We start from the raw sequence: 6,464 nt of genomic DNA, 5'->3' as shown, positions 1-6,464 counted from the left end.
CATCTCTAGTTGGAGAAAAGAAAAGGGCCAAATGATTTTCGAGCCCATTTTGCTTGTTAATAAACCAAAACAAACACAAAGAATTACGTTGCCCACAAGGTGTTTGACAATTTGCCAACATACTTGCGTTCTTTTTTTTATTACTAGATGTTTGATGCCCGTGCGGAGTACGGGACCAACAATTCGAGTTGGACTGTATTAATTAGAGCTAGACTGTATTAGTATTATCTGTTGTTATCTGCAAATACACAGAATAAAAGCCATTTCGTAAATTCAATTATCTTTGGAGCAAAAATGGATGAATAGATTTGTTTTGAATAGCATAAAGAAACTGCTTTGTAATCTTTGATAGGAACAATGGGAGTCAATGGTGTTTAGTGTAATTCATTATTTGAAATGGAAAGATTCAAGCATAAAATATTTAGATTTTTATGCGAAACACATACCATATTCTTGCATGAAATATTAGAAATCACTGATGAACTATATTACATGGCCTAACTTCAGATGCAGTATCTTCAAAACATCGGTTGTTCCTTCCCTTCCAAGTTGTGACGAGCAAGTACAATATTTATGTTTGTTTCCCTATATTAATCTTCCTTCCTATCTAGCTTCTGATATATAGTTGACACAGATTATAGGTTCTGCCATAATCAGTTATGATATCATAAATTTGTATAGCATGAAAACTTGAATCAAACAAAAAGATATGTCCTTCCCAAGCATACATTAATTTTTACCCAAGCAGAAGGAAGGAAAATAACATTTTAACACCAAATCATCTCGCACTTATTGATATTATATTTGTCTTCTTTCAACCTAAATGTTACTTGGACCAAACACTTCATCGTAAGCACTGGGGAATTCAGACGACATTCCTGAAGGTAGGTAAGTGATATTTTACTAAAAATCCATATTTTTGCATTTAATTTGCCTGGCATTATACCTCGATCTAGTTAATTTTTGTGTGAATATTTGTGACTCGAGCTTAATAATATTATTTATATGTGTAGGGGTCAATTGAAAGTGATTTGGGGAGTTTGCATGCAAATTGACGTCAAAAAGGGAAGAATTTAGAGGAAGTATAAGTTTGGTGACCAGGTTGGCGCTAGGTACCTACCAAAATGCCAATGACAGAAGACCAAAAAGTTTGTTGCCCAGGTTGGTGCTAGGCGCCAAGCGAGACGCCAAAGGGTGAATTTTATCCTAATTCGGCTGAGACTTGGGGATTTCAACCCTACACGTCCCCAACATGTATAAAATGGGTTCTAAACCTATTTTTGAGGGGCTAACATATTTTGGACCAAGGGAGAGCACAGAGCCACCGTGGAGGCCGAAATTCATCAAATTTCATCTTTCTTCCATCAAACTTAGTAATCTTTATGTTTATTTGGATGAATTATTATTTTGCTACCATATCTATGTGGAGCTAAACTTCGCGTTCTAGGGTTGTGGTTGTCATGAATATTGAAGTTTATTAATTACATCACTGTTAATTCGAGTTATCATTGTTGGTTGTTTCTATAATTCTGTGCATAATTGCTTAATTGTTTGGCCACCAGTTGAGTTCTATTTACTATCTATGCTATGCTTGAGAAAGTCGTGTTTAGATTAGATAGAATCAGAGAGAGCTTGTTTCTGAACCCGTGGCTCGGAGAGAGATTTCGCGGTTAGGATAGGAATATACCTAACAGTCTTGCTTAGTTGAATATCGTACTATATTCGTTTATGATAGACTCAATACCATAGAAATATAGGATTGATATATCGTGGATAGGCGAATAGTATTGTGGGAACATGCTATTCATATAAACTATCCGGTCAACTAGCAATCATAGATAATTCAGATTAACAAGTGTAATTACGAAATTAATAGGATTGACAAACCGACCACTACCCTGGAATCTTCATATCCTTTGATTAAAATCCAACCACAATCGTTTGCTCCTAATTAATTTAGCTAATTGCTTGTTTAATTTCTGCAAAAGTAGTTTAGTAGAAAAATAATATTTTTTATTATCTTGGACAGTATATTGATTTTAGTTTGCTTAGTTAACGATTAATCTAAGTCTCTGTGGGTTCGACATTCGACTTTCGAGTCACTTTATTACTTGACGGCCACGTATACTTGCGTGTACTTGGAGAACCAACAGTAGGCAAAATTATGCGTTCACACCAGAAAATTCACCATGTGTGTATCCATCTTCTTGTCCGGCATCTGAAAAATTTTGGGATATGCCTAGCATGTAATTAAGATTTCATACTGTGATCAAATTAATATTCCAAAGCCTTTATAATTTGTGAAAACAAAGAAGAAAAAAGATGCATATCCAGCAGGGAGCTTGGAACGATAGAGAACCTAGACTCTTGTCTAAGCTTTCAAAGAAAAATTTATGCTTCCGTGATTACTTGGGGGAAAAAAATTAAAGCTCTACGATGTGTAGCAAACACCATACCACTTAACTTAGTCAAACTGGATCAGTTTTAAGGCTGTCAAAACCCATGAGTTTGTTGGTAAGGTAAAAAAATACAGCAGTTAAGAAGTACTGACACCTTTTTATTTTGTATATTCAGAAGGAATTATGTGCTCGAATAATTATGTCACATATTACCCTTCAAGATGTATAGTGATAAGACAGCCTTGTATGATGCATAAATAGAAGAGTAGTTCATGTTAAAATGCCATCCTCCCACTCATATAATACAACTATCGATAAAATCAGAAAACTAAACTTCAGCTACATTCGTGAAAACTCGGAGAGTAGGGGAATAAAGGTTTTAATTCTTCCTTTCATCTTTTATAGATAAAACTAATAATACCTCGAAATGCAATCTTAAAAGTTTATCAACTTTAAACTTCCACAAAAACAAAGGAAAAATCATCTTTGGAGAAAGTCCTTCAACCCTACAAGGAAAATCATGTTGTCACAAATTCATAGTATTATATCAAGAGTACTCAAGAATAGAAAACTTAAAATATTATAAAACACTAAACTACATCTTTGAAAAACTTTTCACACACTTTATATGAACCAAGAGTTATTGAAGCTAGCCATAAATCAGGGAAGAGTCTTAAGATGCTCTGTATGTTTGTTTAAAGCATAATCTAAAAAAGTAAAACCACAAGTATGGAATCAATGATTTCACTAAATCAACTCAAACAACACGATAGGAAGAGCTAGCTACAGTTTTGGTAGTAAAATTATTTGGAACCTTAAAGATGTGTCCTTTTTTTTCGTTTTTATTTTTTTATTATTTATGTTTTACAAATCAACTATGATTATTGGTGTACTCATTTGAGCTCTGTGCAAGTATTTCTAGGGTGCACCAAGTCAAAAATATTAAAAGAAAAAGCCACAAAAAAAACTAATTTTATGTTTTAATTGTCCTCAGTGAATTTATATGATTAGTTCACCATCTACACATGAGCGAACATATTAATATCATCAAACATAGTTACAATTTTGTTGTACACCTAAGATCTTTTTCTTTTAATTTTTGCCTATCTTCTTCTGTTCTCTTCAAAATTTTCAGTTTCATGGCGGGAAATTCATGACTGTTGTTATAAATCTTGAATAGATAGCATTCATATTCCGATGGAAAACCCAACCCTTGATATATGAATCAGCCGATTTAATCGACTCTATTAAACTCATTTTCTCAAATTCCCTTCTTTTTTAATTTCTTGATCTGCATTTGCAACTTACATCTTCTTAGTTGGCTTAACAGAGAATCCTTGGTTGGATACTTCTATGACAAGCAAGAATTTTTAAAGACTAATGGTATCATAGGAAAGGAGGTTGATAGTAGTCTCCGAAGAAAGAGAGCAAAAAGATGATTCTCGATAGTTCCTTTAGCATAGGTGGCCAAAAAGAAAGGAAAGTGGTAATACACGTGGCAAAATATGAAGAAATTGGATAATACCAAGTACATGGTATAATTAATACAACTTTTTGTACAACTCTTCAATGCAGTGGCCAACCATCTCACGGCTCTTCTATATAATAGAAATATAAATTTCATATTCCTGGGCCTTTCACACAGGAATTCATAATTGACTCATAAACACTCGTAGTTTGCTTTAGGCATGTTTAAATAAATTATCATGACTATGGGTATGATTCCTGTGGCATAGTCATGATACGTAATTCCTGATTCGAGTGTGCATTTCACGTGACTCAACTGTAACTTCAAATAATAATAAAAATAAACATGTTGTAAATCGCGGGTGTGTCTCACGTGACGCGATTCGCAATGTATACAAAAACAATAAGTGCGCGACATCGCGACTTATTTAAATAAATTTCATAAATCCTAAAAGCAATTAAAATTCTATTAAAAGCGGTTAGAAAATTAAAAATGCATAATAGCCTTTAAACATGTATTAAATCAGATAATTAGGTCAATTATTAATAGTTGAGCGACCGTGCTAAAACCACGGAACTCAGGAATGTCTCACACCTTCTCCCGGGTTAACAAAATACCTTACCGGTCTTCTATGTTCGCGGACCAAAAAAAGAGTCAATTTCCTCGATTTGGGATTCTAAAATAAGTCGGTGACTTGGGACACCTTAATAATTATCCCAAGTGGTGACACTGAACTAAATAAATAATCTTATTTTGAATAATGTCACTTTAGTTTAAAAAAAAAACTCCCTATTCTTCGGAAAAAGGAGGTGTGACAGTTCTGGCGACTCTAATGGGGATCGAACCTAGAATCTTTGGTTCACGGTTCAAAATTCGAGCTTAGATGACTTTTATACTTGGCTTTTTTTTATTATCTGATCATACGTGTTTGGACTTAATCTGCTAATTCCCTCTCTTTACCGCTTTGATATTGCCGTGAACTGTATATAAAACTGTTACGACACCCTTCTTCTCTCTGAGTCTTCTAAATCTTCTGGGAAGTGTGCGCTTCGCGTGGCTTTTTTCTGTTAGAGTCATACCCCTAATTTTAGAACGAGGATCAGATAAGTTGCAAAGTCGGTGAAGCTTCTGTATTCCCGGTACACTCCCCTCCCCCTCCCCTCCCCCTCCCCACTCCCGGGTCGAGTTGTCCGCTCGAGTAATTCCTGGTCTAGAACAACACACCCCAGGATATAAACCTAGAATAACATAGTCCCATGCCGGATCCCTAGCAGGCACGTTTGTTTGCATCACGTGCATTTGATTTTGGAGACTCAACACATGGGTTGGGTCCGTCTAGGACCGGCGTACCCAAAAATTAAAAGTCCATTCTAATGCATTTTACGTGCTACTTGTGCATTTGTTTGATTCAACTATTGCATATTGACTGGCTTCTGAAATAGGAAAGAAAAATCAAGAAAAAACCAGAGAGAGAAAATAAGAGAATGAAATTCACCCGATTCTCATAAACTCATGTGTTCAAAAATCGAAATGTGTCAAAATTATACTCAAAAGGTGTTGAAAAATAGACTGAGATTTTGAAATATTCCCCGCTTCTGACCGAACACTGCGGGTCTGATTCTCACCAGATGTGAGATACGTAGGCAAACCTCATCGGCTTCGTCCCTAATTTTTAAAAATTCAAAAATATTTTCCTTTCATTCCTTTTTTAGAAGTCTTTCCTTAGAAAATTCAAAAAAAAAAGGGACTTAAAACCCAAAAAAATATATTTTCCTTCTGTCCATAGTCTTTCATACGAAAAAAAAGAAAAAAAATCAATCAAAAATCAAAATCCAAAATACAGGTTTCCTTTATGTTGAAGTATTTCCCCCAAAAATTCAAAAAAAATCAAAAACAAAAATTCAAAAATATTCTCTTTCTTCTTTAGAAATCTTTCTTTTGTAAGCATAATAAAAATTGAAAAATTGAAGTCAAAAAATATTTTTGCTTTTCTTTAGAAGTACTTTCGTAAATTAAAATGAAAACTCATAAATCCGAAATATTTTCTTAAAAGTCCCTCTTCCGACAATTGAGAGGCATCATTCAAAATCCAAAAATATTTTCTTTCTTCTTTAGAAAAAGAGAAAACGAATGAAAATTCAAACAAAAATATTTTCTTTTTACTCTTGAAATTCCCAAAGTTCAAAACAAAAGAAAAGAATTTTTAGAAGTCTTTCTTTCGGAAAAAAAAAATTCAAAACCCAAAATCCAAATTATTTTTCCATGATTAGGAGCCATTTGTTCCTGAACTATGTAATGATCTGATTCATGCGGCGTCATGATACGTAGGTAATACCTATCGGATTCGATCATAACCATAAACAAAGTGAGTGAAAAAATAAACAAATTAAAAAAAGAGAAAGAAAGAAAGAAAGAAAAGATGAGTGAAAAAGAAAGACAAATAAGAGAGAAAAACAAAGAGCAAAAACAACAAAAAGAGAAAAAAATCAAGATGTGAAAGATAAAAAAAAGAGTGGAAATGAAAGAAAAGAGGTATAGAGTGAAAAGGGACATTTAATGGTTGGGATGAAACACGCAACCGTTCAAACACATAGTAG

This window comes from Nicotiana tomentosiformis, chromosome 1, assembly GCF_000390325.3.
Source record: "Nicotiana tomentosiformis chromosome 1, ASM39032v3, whole genome shotgun sequence".
Lineage (NCBI taxonomy): Eukaryota > Viridiplantae > Streptophyta > Magnoliopsida > Solanales > Solanaceae > Nicotiana > Nicotiana tomentosiformis.
Note: the sequence above shows the minus strand (reverse complement) of the source record.